Consider the following 21,731-nt stretch of genomic DNA (forward strand, 5'->3'; position numbering starts at 1 on the left):
AATTAGTTGTCAGAGGTAACTAGGTATATCTTTATCATGTTCAATATCTACACGCACTACTTTTATTAAGCCACCAGTATTTCAATAATGTATCATTAAATAGTCCTCAAAGGTTCTTCTAATAACACTGATTACATTATCATAGCACAAAGGGGCTAAACACAGTAAACACCAATAATGAGCCACGAGTCACAAGCCACGTGTAACTTATGAAATGCGCTGTAATTCTGGCGTAATACTTATTTACCAATTTGATATGTTCCACGGAGGTAGGAAAGATGAGCGGAGATGCCATAAGGTAGGTCAGGCACCTTCTCGTAGGTCAAAGACTCCTTGTATGTACGGTAACTAGTAGACTAACGAGGCGTTCTTGTTCCTAGACACATCTGTCGAAGATTGGTCTTAGTTGATTTGTAAAACGATGGGTAAAACGGGACCCTATTGTTTTCGCTCCTCTATCCGTCCGTCCGTCCGTCCGTCTGTCACCAGGCTGTATCTCATAAACCGTGATAGTTAGAGAGCTGAAATATTCACAGATGATGTATTTTTGTTGCCGCTATAACGACAAATACTGAAAACTATAATTAAAATTTTGGGGGTCTCTCATACAACAAACGTGATTGTTTTGTCCATTTTTTAAATAATGGTACGGAACCCTTCGTGCGCGAGTCCGACTCGCACTTGGCCGATTTTTTTTTAATGTTCGGATCCCAAAGAAAGCGTACCTTCCTGGACCATTCCTTGTTCTCCAAACACCCGAATTTTGGCGATGTTACTTTCTTATTAGATTTTCTATTATGGTATCTCCGCTAATTATTTTGTTCTCCATGTTATGTACGGTGTAAGTTTTCCCATTCCCCGAAAATAAGATGGTGAATTTTCCCGCGATATTCGAATATCCCACGCACATTTCCCGGTATTCTGCTATCGATCCTGCGGTGCAACACTAGTGTAATTGCTTCCTGCTTTGATTTCACGAAACCATAGCATATTGTGTTTGCCATAGAGTGAGAACGTTTTAGATACGTCATTTTATAAATGTGTAAACAGAATTTTAGTGCCATTTATTTGGGGTTTGTTTACTGCGGTTTTCAATAACCGACCCATTCGTGGTTTAAAGATTGCAATTTGTAATTTGACATTTGCTTTATATAAATTATGTATAAATCTTTAGAATTAGTCTCAAACCAACAGATGACTCGATTATTGAAATCGGTAGTTAATGATTTATCAGAAATGAGGTAATCCATCAGAGAACCAAGGTCATCGACATAGCCCACCGAATCAGCAAGCTGAAGTGGCAGTGGGCTGGCCGTATTAGCCGAAGAACCGATAACCGTTGGGGTAAACGAGTTTTAGAGTGGAGACCACGCCTCGGCAAACGTAGTGTAGGACGTCCTCAGGCACGGTGGAGTGATGACTTGCGCAAGACGGCTGGCAGGAGCTAGATGCGAGAAGCCGAAAATCGATCTCAGTGGTGTGCACTTGGAGAGGCCTATGACCAGCAGTGGACTGCGATAGGCTGATGATGATGATGAATGATTTACACCATGACGGCTTGGCACCATGGGACCAACTGAAAGGGGATGAAATAAACTATTGCTGCATTGTGTAAAAGACAATATGGCTGATTAGACTGCCGTTTGTAAGATGATATCAAACAGAGTTTGAAAGGAGAAGACATGCTGAAACAATACTTTTAGGTAATAAATAGGTGTAATAAATTCAATTGATAATTACTAAATATCTGCTCGGTAATATCTTAAAAAAAAATACCAATAATACGTAGGTTCATTTTGACATTTATTCCATTACTTTGGGAAATACGCACATCTGTAACTTCATAACTCTGTAGTGTTCCCCAGTAATATTTGGTAGGTGTGAGAATAATGAAATCCGTGGCCTTTGTTATGAATGAATATTGGTGCTGCTGTCACTATTGTACTAAGCATGAATATACTGACAATATCTATGATTAATTATACCTATCTGTATTTACCTATAATCAGTGGATTTCTATAACCGATCTTTCTGTAGACTTGCAATAGTTGCAAATAACTAATTGATTTTGCCACTAGCTATGTATAAATTATTTCAAATTTAAATCATATGTAGTCATGTTATAAAAATCTATCGTCGATTAATACCTACTGTAGCGGGATTTGTGTAAACGAAAAACAATTGAAAAAGCATACCTAATTCTTCGAATTTTAATCAGACCAGTACATTTAAAATAAAGCAATTTAATTAAATAGTAAAAGAATTTCATTAAAAATATTTGCTGAAAAAATGCACGAGCCAGCAATGCAATGTATGTAAACAATATGCCTGGAAATTCTACATGACATGAACCCGATAATACCCGAACATTTCCGAATTTTCCCGAAGCTACACAGGGTACAGTTAGTTGGTACATGTCTCCTTGACACTACAAATGTCAGGGATGCTACCCTTGGCATTAATGTAGTTACAACAGTTTCGCAATATGCTCAAATGTCTATCGAGTTTTAATGCATATTCAATTTTCATTTTTATGTTGATATTAAAATCTTTAGTTCTAATGAAACGTGAGAATTTTGTTAACAACATTTTATAAGTAACATTCTTGCTTCATTCTATTTTCAAAATGTTCTGAATTCAAATATTATTTTACACTTGAATCATTCCTCTAGTCCGCATTCGATATTCAAAGCATAGGATTGAAAACCTTGATTAGACCTTGATGTAAACTTTTGATAATAGTAGAAAGAGTATAAATCATGTAAGTAATTGGAGCTTTCGTTTGGAAATTAAACCCTTATCTGTGTAGTTTCAACTTAAACAAGTATTTTAATGATGTTCCGACCTTTTTGTTTGTAAGTTAAGTATATTAGGTATGCATTAGGTACCAGCTTCCGTCCGCGGTTTCATTCTGTCTCGAGGTTATTACAAACCAGAAAGTAGATATGTAAGGATGTAGGATAGATTAATGATTAAATCGGTTTGTGTGTTTGCTACTTTTTAACGTGCAGACGGCTTAAATTACTAAATTGAAACTCGGTAATAGTTTCGGAAAGTAGTTCGCTTAGGAAGCCATCGGAATGAAATCCTTGTTGTAAGATAGCTAACCTAACCACGCAACACATCAAAATGTACTACAATACGGATACCGACTTCACACCGCAGCTATTTTTGTACAAAAGGACCAAAAACCACATTTAAAATTCACCAGCCACTTAAAGAAACTACCCCCGTCATCCGTCATGTAATTAATGATTAATACAAAGGTACAAAGGGAGGGACAATTAATTTTAATGTCTACAAAGAGATTGTTTGAATGCTAGCGTGTAATAAAGGGTGCTGGGTTCGAAGGCTCACGTTGTGTTTTGTTTTTGAGATAAGCGTTTTATTGTTCTAAAAGTAGGCTTAGATTAGGAGCTCGTAAAAGCAGCTACAAGGGTCGATTGATCATGGGCTAAGCAACGCTTTACACGGCCTGTCCGTGGATGTGTGACCAACTGTGTCACTATGAGTTATTCCGTGTTTTTTGGAAGGCATCAGGTATCCATCTTTGGCAGACGTTACGTGTACTCAAGAGCCAGAAAGTCTGACAGCTGTCCGAGTAACTGGGTTGAGGAGGTCAGCTACGCACTCACTCCCTGTAAAATACTGGTACTCAGCTGGATCCGACTAGACTGGAAATCGACCCCAACTGGGAAAATTCTCGGCAATAGCAGTAATTACGGAGAGAAGTTTGACATTTGACTTCCACACATAAAATAAACAGCATATAAAGAAATCACAGTAAAAACAACATTATTTTATAAGATTACCACAAATTACACAAGGAAACATGAAAAAAGACCGGACTGACCTTTAGCTAACCACTGCACTCCGTGGGAGCTAATGGAATTCTCTCATTACACGATATTATTTACTTAGCTATTGCTTCTTATTTATTTTATATTTAACGGCATATTACACCGCCATATTGGATTCTAAGAAAGAAACTCGTAAAGTTGGTTTACTTGGATCTGTGGTGTTATAGAGATTATACAAATGTTTTGTAAGGTTGTAGATAATCTCTGGACCTTCTTAACCTATTTTAAATCATTTTGTGCCAATGTACATTATTTTCCACTTGCGGATCTCCTCCCCCGTTTTTCCATTGACTGATACCGGTTAAAACGATTCTTAACAGTTGAAACCGCAGGAGAACATTTTTACCGGAAAATCAGCTAGAGCGAAAACGCTGTACGATATTTTCAAATATACTGGAAACACTGAGACTTGTCGATATTTTTTTATTATGTCTACATGCTTATAAGTATGCATGCCAAATGTTATCAAAAACAATTCCAATGAGAAAATGCTTAAGAAGGTTAAAAGCAATCTTCTTCATCAAGGTATTTGACAAGTAACGAACCTAATTTCGATATCTAAAGACAAACCGAACAACCAATAAAGAGCCTTTACACAAACAATAAAGTAACTTACAAACTGAACTGATAGTTACATGCAGCGTCTGTTTACACTGTCCTGCCCTTTGCCGGGATAACTCACACACAACTAAGTATGTGCAACTGGTACGAGCGCAGTTTATTACAAAACAAAGTCAATACTGATAATAGCACTAAGTTATCTTTATGTATAGGACTTTTTACACAAATACATGCGTAAAAGATTAAATACTGCTTAAAGTAATGGTTTATTAATGGATTAGGTAATTGTTAATTGATTGTCAAGCCACATTCTATTTTTAATCTCGTATCGATAACATTTTTGCGATCGGAAATTAGTTGAAAGTATAAAGAACATAAAATTCGTCAAACAAAAGAGTTACAATATTGTGAAAATTCAATTGATACAATTAACTATCGATAAGACACTTTATATTGATTCCATTGAACTCAATTTCTGAGAAATCACGTACTTATAAGAGAAAATTACTTTCGAATAAAATTCCTCAGTTCCGGGAATTAAAATTAATTACTGTATCTGATGTTTAACACAATATTCATTTATTACTTATTTATTTAATATCACAAACGTTTTCCAAGAAGTGGTAGTCTACGGATTTGTCAATTTGACATTCCCGCATTCCGCAAATTGTAAATGTTGTAACATGTATGAATGTAATGAATTATCCAAATTGTGTAGTAGCTATAAACAGTATTGTTATAACGGAATTAGCAATTTTCGCTTCTGAAAATGAAAGGCCAAAGAATGTACAGGTTTATCATTAAGACTCTAATAGCTCGTAATATGTCGTACCTAATAAAACGATTCTTTTTTTTCCAAAGAGTGTCTATGCCGGTTCTTCTGAATGAGACCCTCTTTGGAACCGTGCTATTAGCCTGACGCTTTGAATGAGTTGTTATAGCATTGTGTTATAGGCCTATTTGAAATAAATACTGACTTTACACTTGACTCGAAGCTAATAAACGCATAGATCAAATGAACAGATCCTGTTAACATCATGGCATTTTTCTGTGCCAAAAATCAGTGTTACCCACTCAAAATCCATCAAAGCTACGTTCAAAATCCTTGTACCAACATAAAATCGTGCTGACGTCCATTTTCAATTCCGCAATACCACGTCCTAGCCGGATATATTCCATGTTACATACGAATGGAGCTCCCAAATCCTCTTACCGATTCAGCCGATAGTCCGATAGGTCATACATAGATTTATTTTAGCAGGGAAATAATATGTGACGGGTGTAAAGGCTTCGTGTCTATGAAAGACAGGCTTGTTGAAACGGACCAAGGTGAATGGGCAGTTCTGTTTGCATAGGAATATACACTACTATTATAGGGAGGGATTTGTATCTTTGTTTTGTTTTTAATGGATGAACTGCCGCACCGATCTTAAAAATTCTTTCACCATTAGACAGTTAAATTATATTATCTGCGAGTAACATAGGCTATATTTTATTATTTGTTCTCACGCGACTTGGGTGAAATGGCTGGTTTATTCTGATAAAAATAACTATGGCAGGGCATTTATGTGCTCTTCGAAGCATAGGTGTTCCGTGAAGATATCCATGACCAGCTTCCTCCTGGCTGCTTTGTGAAGGTTCTTTTAACCCGCATAGCGATTCCGGCTTGGCCCGGGAATCGTACCCGAGATCTCATGCATAGCAGCCGCACTATGAGACTACTAGATCTACGAAACAGTTTTTTTAGAGTAAATACCTCATCTGCCTCTAAGAAAAACTGACGTGATATTTTAATAAAAGTTCACAAAAGTGACACATTCCCCAACTTCAATATACCGCCAAAGACCAACTTAATTACAGGCCAAATTATTTTGCTCCAAGGCACTCTCTAAACAAAATATATCAATTAAAATGTTAACTGGTTGGGTCCCTATTAATTTAATTATTTTGGGCCTTTATCGAAGTCTCTGGTTTTGAGGTACCTATGTGTACCTCCTACATACCACAGAATAAAGATGTACAGTTGTGAAAGTACCTGCTAATGCTCGTAAAAATGTCACTCACACACGCATGTGCATTGATGAGCTTTTACCGGCGCTTCCGGTGCTGTCAGTATTGAATGTCGTGCATCGAGCGCATGCGTTTGTGATTGACATTGCTACGAACGTTAAGAATTATGTTGCTTCCCAACTGTTTACAGTTACAGCCTTTTTATCGTCCCACTGCTGGGCACAGGCCTCCTCTCACACGGAGAAGGGCGGTAATCACCACGCTTGCTCAATGCGGGTTGGTGATTTCAGACTTAATAGTCCAGGTTTCCTCAAGATGCTTTCCTTCACCTTTTTATCAGCCATTAGTGTCCAAGAAAGATTAGAAATTACATACAAACTTAGAAAAGTTGCATTGGTACTTGCCTGACCTGGAATCGAACCCGCGCCCTCATACTCGAGAGGTTGGTTCTTTGACCACTAGGCCACCACGACTTTTTTCACACATGCATATGCAATCGACGAGCTTTTACCGGCGCTACCGGTGCTGTCAGTACTGAGTGTAACGTTAATACGCAGCTTCACAACTGTTTACAAGAGAATATATTTAAACTGTGCTACATACATAAGGTTAGGAAACTAGGAAAGGGTGGAACTGTTTTAGACAATGAAAGCAAACTCCTTTGTAGTGGAAGGTGAAGAAGTAAGGTTCGTGATTCTGAGTTCGTAATTAATTTCGATGTTTGTTTGCTTGGAGGTACATAAGTGTTCTATTTTTTACGTATACGTAACTTCAAACAATGTTCTATATTTAAATCATATTGTCACTATCATTTCTTGCGTGCATTACCAGTCACGATAGGCTGTCTACAAACATAATAACTAAATCGAAACTTCTTGTAAAACAAGTATCTATACTTAATCATAAATTAAGCTGTTAGGTACCCTTGATATATCACAATATTAATTAGTGTCATAAAAATAGCAGTTTTATTTTTAACTTTATTTAAAACGTTTTCCCACAGAAAAAAGAAACCATTAGATACTTACATTTTTCCCTTTCTCACCAAGGAGACCGAATCAGTGAACAACAATAATATCTACATAAAAATAAATTTACCGTGAAAGGAAAAGTACACATAAAACCAAGCTCCCTATCCGATCTAAACTCATGAAATCCTAGGAATACAGGCAGATGTAGGTGGGTAGGTACCTACATCAAGATTTAAGGTATTATCTCACTAAAGCGCTCACCTGCTATCTGTACCTCTATCGTTATCCAGTAGTTCATATATATTTTTTTATATCTCACGCTATTCTTTAATTATATATTTTAAGATCTTCATGAGCCCTAGCCATCATCATCAGGTCATAAATAAATATTTAGTTCAGCTTTTGTATTTTCTTCATCAGTGAAGTAGGCCATACTTGTATGTATAGTAAATATACTTACTAAGCGCCAACTAAGACCACTACTAAGCACTCCCGAGTTTACGCATATAAAGACAACGTGCATGACCTGACGCCAGCAGATCAACCAACCTCAATCTGTCAAATATTACCAATCGAATATTAACCTTCCCGTATTGTGGTAAGATTGAAAGTCTCTTAAAAAAATTTGCCAGACTGACTTAGGTTAATGTGCTGTCTTTTCGTTTACAGACAAAATTACAGCTCACCCGCTTTCATAAAACGAAAGATCTATCCCAGTGAACAAACACCTTTGATGTTCACATCCCTCCGGTTTGACTATTTCAGTCTAGACGGATAGTTGTCTAGACGTTAGAGCAGACTGATGCATATCGTATTACAGCGTCGGTTTTATTTAGATGTCTCTTTGTTTACAGATTATGTCGAATAAGTAGTTAGTAGGTATGTAGTTTTTGTTTTGTGGTAGGTAATTAGGTTTGTTATGAAAGAAAATCCCTGCTCGAGGTTTCATCTGCGTGGTATTATATACCTATGTATCTAATTAAATTTTAAAATGTTTTGTAAAGTTGCTTATTGAACGGGATTTAAATGTTTTTGCATGTAAAAATACATATTTCAGAACTAACTTTCGATGTATATGATCAAAATGCGTCAATAGAAAAATACGCAATATCTGTTTAATTTTTGGAGCAAAGGGTCTTAAAATAAAAAAGTACTGAACGGATTTTCATGCCAGTCTAAAATAATAAAGTAAAGAATGGACGGAGATTGCGGTAAAAGTGTTGTATAAGCTCCTTGGAAGGTTAATTAGTAGCACCAACCTATTATGAGGTCAACGAACCAGATCAGAACCGGAAAATCTGAAAAAAGTAAGCATGACCTATAATCCGAATAAGAGTAAGTAGGTACGGTAGACTGCACATCAGTAGTAACTGTCATGCACCTTAACTCAATAGTAATAAGTATGATTTTCCTATAAAACCGTTACCACTGACCTGAAGTTGACTGTACTTACGTCAGGTAGATACGCCTATCGTGTGTCACTAGGAAGAGCATGGGATTTCAATTTTGAATTTTCTTGTCAGATGTACTTATTTAGTTAATAAATAAAACGATACCCCGCGTACCTGTCACCCAGCAGCCGGCATGGATTACTGAACATTCAGAGACCTTCAGCCAAGTATTCTTACCAATTGACTGGATAAATCAAGATGGTAAAACTGCTCAAATCTTTTTACGAACATGAGCAACTATTAGTTGCTTGAAACTGTGGCTTAGTTTGTAGCCAGCCTAACAATGACGCGCCATGAATATTTGACAGTTCACGCTAAGTTACAATAGAAGCGCATTACATGTACAGGGGACATCCATTTATAAGCCAACTTAAATGTTAAGTCACTCTCCTATTTACTTGTAACTTAGAGCATTTAACCAACATAGACAGGAAACAGTAGTACCGTGCCTTTTCCTCTGCCAAAGGTATAACACACAGGTAAACTACATGAATGATTTATTGTCTACCTTCGTTAACCTGCTAAGTCTGTTTTGACGCAGTTAACAGGAGAAAGAAAAGCTTGATAGTGTCTTGAATGATTTAGCAATAAAAGATTTGAAAGTCCTGTTGATTTCTATGATATTTCTTTATATTTAACAGGATATCTCGGATAGATTATACACGAGTTACGTTTTACGGGCAGACTTTATTACATAGATATTTGTGAGCGTGTCCTGTTGGTCGAATGCTCCAAGACTTATACAGTTTGGTCACTTAGTGGCGACATTGAATATAAGTTTGAACGTTATTAATCTTTGCAAAGGATTCAAAGTTGAAAGTCATTGGTTTTCAAATTAGTTTTAAAGGGTATATTGATTTTCTTGTGGTTCGAAGATGGTTAAAGATAGACGACACGAGGATGTGGTTTTCAGTAAGTAACAAAGTGATTTTCAAATAATCCTTAGGGAAGTACTTCGTACTACTTATAAATGAAGTAAATCTCTCTATCAATCTGTCCGGCTTTGAAGCCAAAACTTACCTAATTCATAAGTTGTTGCTATGCCCACGGCGCTAAACTCATTAGACCTGAACCTTACAAAAAATATATCAACCCAACTTAAAAAAAAAACAACTTAGTACCTTACCTACTGGGAATTAAAGGTTGCCAAGGCTTCAACTTGGCTAGACTTTCAGCATTAGCATTTGAATGTCTGGACTGAAAACTAATATTTTTTGCTGCTCAGGTAAAAATTTTCATCTTGCGAAACTTTGCCGTCATGGAGAGTCGAGGGGAATAAGTAAAGTTTTGCTGTAGATGCAGTTATTTTAATTTCAATGTACATTTGTGGTTATATCGGTAGGGCTATGAAATAGCGAGTTAAGGGGATTGAAAATACTTAGTGCCAAAGTGAGCTTGAGAAAAGTAGGTATTATATGCAACTTTTTCACAAAGTCGAATTTTACACGCGACACCGCTCAGCTCGTATGGGCGATGTCCTCTATTCCAAAAATCCGTCAATAGTTAATGATTTCAATAATATTTATAAACGCTTACCTTATGTAAAACCCAAGAAGATATTTCTACATACAAACCAACTAAAATGACCCACAAGCACTCAATAATATTAGTTCTGTCTATTAACCAGAGGTACCAGGGAAACATGATTCCGTAGCGTTAGCCAAGCCACAATCAAATTAGCAAACGGCAGAGCCACTTACCGACCACTTCAAGTAGACCCCGACCACTGCACGTCGCTCTAAATTGATCCCTAATGGGGTCCAGCATAAATTTATTATTACAGATAAAGATATTTCCACATAAAAATAAACTAAAATGACCCGCAACGCTACAAGCACTCAATAATATTAGTTCTGTCTATTAACCAGAGGTACCAGGGAAACATGATTCCGTAACGTCCAAGCCACAATCAAATTAGCAAACGGCAGAGCCACTTACCGACCACTTCAAGTAGACCCCGACCACTGCACGTCGTTCTAAATTGCCCCCTAATGGGGTCTAGCATAAATTTATTATTATGGCTCTTCATTGGATGGTTGATAATGTCAAGGATGCGTTTTGTTTACGTTTAAAAACTGGAAAGGAGGTTATGGCATTTAGAGTTTCGTTAAACACTCACTAGATCTTCTCCATCCTTGGCGAGTTGATGGCAACCAATTTTAAGTTTCCAAGTATTTTTCCACGCATACGGCATTTTCAGTGGCAGTAAATAGGTCTTTCAATGTGTTCAGGCACTACATAAAAATGAGGTAGTCCTATAAAGACTTTAGATAGCTTTTTAGTTGAGTCTTGAATCAAAATAATACCAGTAGTTTTCCTACAATGTCTCTTATTAATAAATCTTAATAGAAAAGAAGGCCAGAAATAACTCCGTCACAGGAAAACAAACTCATTGGCAAACTTAGTTCGAATTTATTGCAAGTTTTGGTGTCCATAAATTGTCACGGTCCTCCGTTATCTTCACCCCTTTTTACTTTTCTGAGGTTCTATAACAAACAAGGTTACACTATTTTGTTATACAAAGAAATAGGAATGACAAAGCATCTTCAGTGTACGTATTTTCTTTAATAGGAGGCAGGATTGTACAGGCCGATTGTTTTTTTTAGGAATAATGGTTATAAATGCCATAAAAAAGTGTTACTGAAAAAATAATATAGGTAACTTTAGTAATTTAGTTTTTTTTATTATTTACGACCTCCCCCTTTTTGGGAAGTCAGTTAAATAAAATTACATAACACATGAACACTAAAATCTCCAATAGTAGGTATGTAAGCAAGTACTTAATTGTCGTTTATACCAAACAAAACGACAAATGTTGCTAAAAACAATATTACAGATTCAGTGTTTAGGTATTTCATAATCTTGGTCGTGTTGATGAACATTTGTTACCAACTGTACCTGATATCAATCTGCACCCAATTGTTCAACTCCCGATATCAGAGGAGTAAAACAATCTCCTTGCTTGAGCACCGGAGCGAAAGCTAGATTAGTTTAAAGTTAAACTATCGAGTTAACTCAACTGAACCAGAAACCGAGTTAATAATGAGATGAGATCCGACGCGACCTTGGTTACATTTTACTGTAAGTTTAGTTTAGATATTGATCTGGTTTATGACCTTATTCTATTTTATCAATACTACAGGGAATACTCTATAACTGTTACGTAGTTTCTTTCTTTTATATTGGCACCCAGTAAGTAGGTACATTAAAAGTATAGGTATTTATTTCTGTACCTGAAAGTTCTGATCTTGTATTTTTTTTAATCATAAATATTCGGGAAGGATTCTTGGAAGAACTAGGTGATTATTTTAATTACATACATAACGTGAAATGCAGAACGTATAAATTACAAACATCTTTTTAGGATAGATAAGAAGAATATAATAATAGAAGGAACCTCCTCCTTTTTGGGAAGTCGGTTAAAAATAGAACAAATACCTTATTTCCTGGTCGATAATATCCATATTCCATGGGCCGATATTTCGTTCGTTGTCAGGGCGTAATAACGAACGGTCGACAGTTCAGATATTTTATGAGGTCATAAAATTCAAAGCCCACATTATAGGACCGTACATTCGTACAACCTGACCTCTTTTGTATTGGCATTATTTTGTTATGTTGGTCCTCCAATGTTGGTGAAGCTTGGTGCCGATTTATAGAAATCTCTGATGGAAACAGACAGTCATGTTGGTTGCGCCAAAAGGGTAACTCGGATTCCATTCTAAAGTATTTTTTTTGGTACTAGGACATAATTACTTACTTATAATTTTTTATTACTCACGTTATTTACTTTAGTTAAAATGCTTACTTTCTAGCTCACCAAAAAAAAATGTTTTATGTGCTATTAATAGCGGTCGACAAGTCAACATCTGAAGATTTAGATTGGGTGTTTTTACCCCATTCCTTTTTTTTCTATTTTTAACCCTTACGGGGATGAAAAACTTGTCTAGTATCCAAAGCCTCAATTAACCGTCTCGCGGATATTAACGCTACATATTCCTAATACCTATTTATGTCACGGATTCCATAATTTTCCAAATTCAAATCACAAATAGTTTCATACCATAAAGTTTTCTCAGCAGTATTTTCCAAGAATGAAGACAAGACCGATTCCTTCAAGTCGAAACAATTTCCTCGGCGCGGCGCCATGTTTCTACAAAGTACGACGAAGTTTATAATTTCATTTTGGTGTCTGTTGCACTTTCTGTAATGCAATCAAGTGCAGTGATATTATACGTAGATACAATAGATGTTGATTCACTTCTATTTACTGAGCGAGTTCGCTTGGGAATTTGTATGTATCTATTTAGTAACTAGAAACAAAGTTTGCTCCTGTGTTGATTTATTTAGTCCTTGTATAATAATACCCTGTATATGCATTTTAACTTTGATACAGTTTGATTACAGATAATAATGGCGTCCTAGCCGATTGTCGACAGCGGCGATTGTTCTCATACAAGGAGATCAGCAAGCTGCGCAGGGCATATTAAAGTGCCAGAGCATTTAAGCAGACACAGGTGCACTCCCTATTCCTTCACTCTCTGCGCCCAAATGGGACGGCAATCCGACACCACCGGAGAGAGATCAGGCGCAGGACCGACATTTACGCACTCTCCGGAGAACGGCTGCATCAATCACCAACTTCCAGGCTACGGGCTGGTTTGTGAAAGTTTCTAAAACCCACATAGCTATTTCGGTCCGACCCGGGACTTAAACCCGAGACATAACAACTAGACCAACGAGGCAGTTGATTACAGGTAATGATAGGTAAATGAAATGTTCAGTGCTAACATTTATTCAACCGTAAATGTGGTTTGATGGTTGCATAGAACCAATTGATATAATGAGCGTTTCCAATAACTAGTGCACGGAAAATCAACAGTTTGTGTGTGTAATATTGCTTTATACACATTAGCTTTTGTTCGTTCGTTCGATACCTATGTAGGTATATGCAAGTAGGTATTGAATTTGATACCTACCATTTTCATTGCATGTTATAAAACGGTCCTGTCAGTCTGTTCCCGATAAATTCAACAAGTAGGTATTGAATAGATTTTCGTATGAATAGGTACAGTTTTCGCATTTTCTAAATAAACTGATTCCTGATGAAGATTTACTAAGTTGTAAGTATATTTATACCTACCTATACCTACAGCGCTATTGTGGAAACAATTTAGGTGCATTCCTTTAACCAACAGAATAATCTGAAAAGCTCTAAGCTCTCTGCCTACGCCTTTTTGAACTCCAAACCTTACCTTACCTACATAATAGGTACATATTTTTGGGAATTAGCCTAAATAATAGGCAGTAACATATCATCTTGTATAAGCCCACATTATTTGTATACAGGACTTATCTGGCTGTCAAAACATCCAAACAGTTAAAAGGATTACGCCCACGTTTGTTTTAAAATGTTGAATAATACTAGATTCAGCTACCGACTGCACTCGCAGCAGGTGACTTAAGACCGCACCGCGGATTTTTTGATTTTAGATAGCTCCGCCCACTACACTTCCGCGTCTATCGCGTCGCGCAAGCTATACTCTTCACTCAATGTGTAAAATTTGAATTTCGCGCCAATCGCACACGCCGAGGTCAGCGCGGGGTCAGGAGAACCGAACAGGGAAGATAGGGAGCCGCAACTTACCTAAGTATTTTATTTTTTGATCGGATTTTTTTTTTTGTTGTACTTACAAAAATTATTTGTAATGAAAACTTTTTATGAAGAGTAATATGATAATTTGGACGCGTATGGTTGTGTGTATGTATGTGTGGTGTGTCGTGTATGTGTGTTTGTATATCCAGAACGGATGAATCGATATGTATTTAGGTTTTTTTGTTTGAAATGAAATTAATCGGGAGTGTTCCTAGCTTTATTTGGTGAATATCGGCCCAAGATGGCCGCCGCCACAAAATGGCGAATAACATATTTTTTTTACAATTCCTTCAGTATGGATATCAAATGAAAGGGCTTGATTAGTATGTAGAATCATGTATAATATTATTTAAAGTCCAAGATAGCCACCGCCAGAAAATGCTGAATTGCATTGTTTTTTTTATAGCTCTCTCAATATGGGTATCAAATGAAAGCGTTTGACCAGTGTTAAATAATTTATGTTAAATGTTATAAAGAGGGAAGATTTGATTGTTTGTTTCTGTGGATTGTATAAGCTCTGAAACTGCTTAACTGATTTGATTTGCTTTCACAATTAGAGATTTACACTATCCCCAGTGAATGTAGGCCATATTTTATCCGGGCACAGGAAGAAGTTCCCCGGGAATGCGGCTAAAATCGCGTTAAACAGCTAGTAAAAATTAAGTGGTTAAGGAATAAAAGCGTCGCAGATCTTGTGTGTTATGTATGCTATAAATTACTTTTTTCGTGGGTAGGCGCGAAAAATAAAAGACGTGTTTTTACTGTGCTCTTAATTAAATATCAATTAAATATTAATTTAATTAGTTAGCAATTTATTTCTTTGCTTTTGGAGGAATATACTAGTTGCTAAAACTTATATAGAGAGGGTGAAGTGTTATGTAAATATTAGCACTGGCACTATACCACCTACCAGCTGATCACTTGCACAAATTTTGACACACTTCCTACAAGCACTAATATGTCACAAATACAACTGGCTGATGTTCACGCAACCCAGAAGAACTTGGAGGAGCTCATCCTGAGTAAGATGTCGGAGATGGAAGCTCAAATTCAGACTGCTAGTCTCCCGAAGTCCAACACCATTGCTAAACTTGCCGAGGAATTTCGTGGTTTCCGTGAGTTGGTGTTTACTATGTTGGGCCTTTTAAAGAACCAGATACAGGAATGCTCCAAGTTGGTTGACGGGTTGGAGATGCGGAGTCGACGGAAGGCACTTATTTTTACTGGGATCCCCGAAGATGACAAGAAGGACTGCAAAGCCCATATTCTTGAGACTCTCCATAATAAATTGTCTCTCAAAGATATCTCAGGAGATAACATCACCATTTGTCATCGGCTCGGTACATCAAATAAGGATCGTCCTCGTCCCATATTGGTGAGGTTTGCTGATGTGAGTCAGAAAGCTTCAGTATGGAGAGCCAAAACATCACTGAAGGGATCTTCAATTGCCATTAAGGAGTTCCTGACTCGGACCAGGCAGCTTGTTTTCAGCAAGGCGCGACTGCATTTCGGTATGCGGTTTTCTTGGACCCAAGAAGGAGTCATTCATATCAAAGCTCCTGATGGCAGTCGTCACAAAATATCCTCCCAAGCTGAACTCGATCCATTGCTGCTGAAATACCCCAAGGGTTCTGCGCAACCGCCATCTGCTGCTCGTGGCAAGTCCTAGAATAACGTACTTAGTGTTTAGTATTTGTTTAGTTTTTTATTGGCTGATTGATAAGGTATAATCTTAATGTGCTTGAAGCAATGTTTACGTACCTTACAATAGCGCTTTCATATGGTTCGCAACATTTATAAGCAATTTAAGCATTTTATGTATATATGTATACTTCTCGCTATCAACAATCTCTTCAAAGTTGTGCCTTTTGCTAGTTTTTCTCTTCTGTATCTGTTTTTTAGTATCACCTTCAATTTACAATAATAAGAATATTATGATATGTCACTGACATTATTGACATTGACGTTTCGGTTATGTTCGTACGTTCCGTTGCACGTTGAGTTGTTCCTGCATATTTTTCATTTTGATAATGTTCACCGAATGTCTTAAACATACCTTTTCTTGTACTTTCGTTAGTTAATTTTAGCCTTATTAGATTTTTCTTGCATTGTTACAGCTGGTGGGTGGTGCAGAGATGTACTTTTGTACTGCGTCACCTTACTGTATAGTTTAGTTTTTTGATTTTATTTTGTGTTTATATTCTATTAGTATATAATATTTTATTTATTTTTTATCTTATGACTGCCAATGATGATTCTTTTCATTCTGCCAATAGTTCTTCTAACTTATCAAACTCAAGCTTTTGCTCCTGTACAGACACTCTTGGTGACTACCTGCGAATGACCTTTAGTCAGCACAACCGACATTTTCTCAACATATGTCATATAAATGCTCAGAGTGTGCCTAGTCATTATAATGATTTATACGAAGCATTTTCTGATGCTAACGTTCATGTTGTCCTGGTTTCTGAGAGTTGGCTCAAACCGCATCTCCCTTCCACCAGCTATTCGCTTCCTGGTTTTGTGCTCGTCAGAAATGATAGGATCGGAAAGGGTGGTGGTGGTGTTGCCATTTATCTTAAAAGTAACTTGCCATTCAAAATACGTGCCACCTCACCCCCTGATTTCTGTTCATCTGCCGAGTACATTTTCCTTGAGGTTTGTGTCAAAGGGGTCAAGGTCCTTATTGGAGTGGTCTATTGTCCTCCTACAGCAGACTACTTTTCTGACCTTGAGACGGCTCTGGAATCCATAGGGTCTGAGTATGAACATCACGTCATCATGGGTGATTTCAACACCAACCTTTTGTCCTCTTCCCATCGTTCCCGTAAACTCCTTCACATCATTGAGTCTGCCAGTCTTCATGTTCTACCACTCCAACCTACTCACTGCAATATTGCAGGTGATGATACTTGGCTAGACTTGATGATTACCTCCGAACCTTCCCTTGTCTCTTCACATGCCCAATATCCTGCTCCTTGTTTTTCCCACCATGACTTGATTCATTTATCCTATCTCCTAAAGCCTCCAAAACCTACTCCTAAGGTTCTGCACATGCGTTGTTTTGCAAAAATGAATGTGGATAGGTTACGCGAGGACGCTTCGAGACTTGAGTGGGAAGCTGAAGTAGCCAACGCCTCCTCTGTCGATGATAAAGTAGCGACGCTGAACCGGTTATTGCAAAATCTCTATGACATTCATGCACCAGTTAAGTCGGTGAGAGTTAAGCGTCCGCCAGCTCCATGGATGTCGAGAGGAGTACGTATGGCGATGAGACGGAGAAATCGGGCCTTTCGCAGGTTTAAAAAGGATCGGTCAGAGGAGAATTGGGTTCTGTTCAAAACAGCAAGAAATCGTTGTAACCAGATGATACGTAATGCTAAACGCCGCCACATTCTCGATAATATTACGTCTAGCTCCGCAGCCGATATCTGGAAGTTCCTTGGCTCACTAGGTATCGGTAAGTCACGTCAGTCAGAGTTGCCTAATACGATTGGTTTAGATGAGATCAATTGCCATTTCTCTACCACTTTTAGTTTGGATCGTCAAACCACTCGTCAGACGGTAAACTTTATTGCCAGCCTTCCACATCCTTGCACTGATATCTTTGATTTTTCTCCGGTGTCTGCGGGTGATATCAAAAAGATCATCCTTTCGATAAAGTCCAAGGCCGTGGGCTATGACGATATCAGTCGTAGTATGGTCATCCCGATCCTTGAGTATATACTCCCATCCATCACTGATATAATTAACTACTCCTTATACTCGGGTCAATTCCCTTCCTTGTGGCGTTATGCTTACGTCCGTCCCCTTCCCAAAATTGCAAATCCATCCCTCCCCACCCATTTTAGACCAATTTCAATCCTTCCTTTCCTTTCAAAAGTGTTGGAGGCCTGCGTCCATAAGCAACTGTCGAGCTTCATCCACTTACACAACCTTATTAGCCCGTTGCAATCTGGGTTCAGGCCAGGACACAGCACTGCTTCGGCACTTCTCAAAGTGACTGGTGACATTAGGGAGGGGATTCAGGACACCAAAGTTACAGCTTTGGTCCTTATTGATTTCTCTAATGCCTTTAATGCCGTCAGTCATGATATCCTAGAATCTATCCTTTCCCATCTTATGATTTCACCCAAAGCTCTGGAATGGTTCTCATCTTATCTTCGTGGGCGCCAGCAAGCTGTTCGAGTTGATGAGACATTGTCTAATTGGCGTGATCTAGTGGCTGGTGTCCCACAAGGCGGTATTCTTTCTCCACTATTATTTTCTATCTTTATTAACTTCATTACTCCTAACCTTCAGTGTGCGTATCATTTGTATGCCGACGATCTTCAGCTTTACACTCAGGCTCGGCCTGAGGATCTGCATATAGCCATTGACAAACTGAATGTAGATTTGTCGGTTATTAATCGATGGTCTAACCAATTCGGGGTGTCAGTAAATCTTTCTAAGTGTCAGGCCATAGTCGTGGGTAGTCCTCGTATGGTAAGTAAGGTGGATATTACGAACTGTCGTCCGATTATCCTAAACGATGTTGTTGTTCCGCTTAGCCTCAATGTGAAGAACCTGGGTCTTTATATGGACAGTACGCTTAGTTGGCAAACTCAGGTCGCTAGTGTGAGTAAGCGTGTAATTGGAACCTTACGTCATCTAAATCGGTTAAGAAACTTTTTGCCGCCGAAAACCAAAGCAATGCTTGTGCAGTCCCTAATATTTCCTATTATCGACTATGGTGACGTGTGTTACTTCGACCTCAATGCGGACTTGCTCAACAAACTTGATCGGCTCATCAACAACTGCATAAGATTCGTCTTCAACCTGCGGAAGTACGATCATGTTTCTGAGTATAGGACGCAATTGAAATGGATGTCCATTCGTCAGAGAAGATCGATGCGTGCCTTGATGACCCTTTACTCTTTACTTAACTCTCCTACTCCCCCCTCGTATCTAATTCCTCATTTTCAATACCGTTGCTCCGGTCATTCCAAAAATCTTCGCTCTTCTCACAATCTTCTTCTTCACTGTCCTTCTCATACCTCTGACACTATCCACTCTTCTTTTCACATTCAAGCTATTCTTCTGTGGAATGCGCTGCCCTTAGAAACCAGGAAGTCACCCAGCAAACAATCTTTCAAGAGTGCTGTGCGGAAGTACTTGCTTAAGAAATCGTTGGCAGAATCATCATCACAATAATTTATTGGTATATTATATGTATATATGTATGTAAGTATGTATTTATTGTTATTTGTATTAATATTGTTGTATTTAATTAGTATTTAGTGTTTTATTCATCATTATGTTTTCGTTTTATTTTCTAATGCACCTACCATGTTTTTCTCTGCATCACCCTAAGGTTGACTGGAAAGAATGCCTATGGCATTAAGTCCGCCTATGTAATATTTTTGTTGCATAAAGTTTAAATAAATAAATAAATAAATGTATGTAGTGAAGCTGTAAGGTATCAAAGAAGTAATGAAGCTAAGTAATTCATTTTTAAACATATTTATTAAAACTGAAATATAAATAATAATATAATGTAAAAAAAAAGAATTTATAGTATAACACGGTCTCCATAGATTTTTTGTTCTCAGAGTGCTTATAGTAAGTTCAACTCAGTCTTGCGCGCGGTTATGTGTGGGTAACCCTTGTACATATACAGTGACTTTGTGTGCGTGACAAGAGGTACAGTCGGGTACAAATACAGTTATTTAGGGGTTACGGCTGTTTAAGGAAAAACAGTTATTACGTAATTTAATGTTTATTTATCTGTGTAAATATCTATTGAAATTATTAAGTTAGTTTTTGATTTGTTTAATACCCAATAAAAATATTTATTTATTTATAATGATTCTGAATCGCTACTTGAAAAATCAAGTCCACACTTTTATTTATTGTCCTCGTACCCCGAGCTAGAAAATATGTAAGGAGTATTTAATTCATCTTAGATATTTCACCTCATTTATTTCTTAGATACTGTCAATGTCAATTTGAAAAAACTTATGAGAAAATAATGAAAAACTGTAAGATGTAATAATAAAAAGCTTTGGATGTTGTTTCATTTTTTGAAACGCTACCTGACTCCTTAAACATTTTCTTCGTGAACAACTAGACATTTTTGTAAACGACTGTACCCATAACAAAAAGCGATAAGAACACGTCATGCTCGGACGACGTCACTGTCACACGAGCGAAAGTTGTATATTTACAAGCCGACGCACACATAGGGCCGCGCGCAAATCTGAGTTATCGTCACAAATTATTATACCTACGGCCGGAGCGACAACATGCGCAGGTCCGACCTCGACGAGGGCTATCGCCGGACTGGCTCGTCTCCGTACACATTGTGTATCAATCGCTAGAGCACGGACATAAGGTTCAGAATTGCGCAGCGTCTATCATGATCGCTGCCGCTCAAAAAATCCAATATCTTAAAACTTTAATTAAAAATGTTTGGTAATAGTTATGGAAAAATGACTTTGACAGAACGTTAATATTGATGTTAAGAATATATTAGAGTAATTTTGAAACATAAAGATAGTGTAACTTCCTTGTAATTTCAAAAATAGTACTTTTTTAGACGTGTTTTCGGAATTAATTATGATCGAGTAAAATTATCAGTATCGTGTTTTCGTTCTGGCAGAATCTAGATAAAGATATCAATTTACCTATATCAAAATTTCAGATCCATTGGTAAGCGGGTAGTCCTATAATTTGGCATGGCAAACGGCTATCAAAATCACGGTGGCGTCTTAACCACATTGTTCACTATCACTCCTGATTCAAGAGTTACCGCGGCCCTGGTACATAAAGGTCTTAAGAAGGAACATGATGGGTTTTAGTCAGTAAGAGTCTGACACTCCCTCACGCTGCACACCCACAGTAGGATGATTTTCACATAAAAAAGGCCGTTCAGCTGCTTCCAGGCCGAAAAGAAACAAAGTTTTCTTTTCATACGTTGTATTCAATGTTGTTCGAGCGGGTTGTTTTATATTCCTGATGTGACACGCAAACATAGGAATATGTTTATGATATTAGTACCTACACATAGGTAAGTATATAGGTAGAATAATCATTAGATTACGTAAACATTGTTATGACCCCAATCAACATACAATTTAATCTATGTTAACTGCTATTGTAGGTACAAATATGATTCTTTAATCTCAGCTTTACTGTATGTTACAATTTTGACGCGGATTTTAGCCAGATACCTGTAACGGTA

Source organism: Helicoverpa zea, chromosome 22, assembly GCF_022581195.2.
Source record: "Helicoverpa zea isolate HzStark_Cry1AcR chromosome 22, ilHelZeax1.1, whole genome shotgun sequence".
NCBI classification, from domain to species: domain Eukaryota; kingdom Metazoa; phylum Arthropoda; class Insecta; order Lepidoptera; family Noctuidae; genus Helicoverpa; species Helicoverpa zea.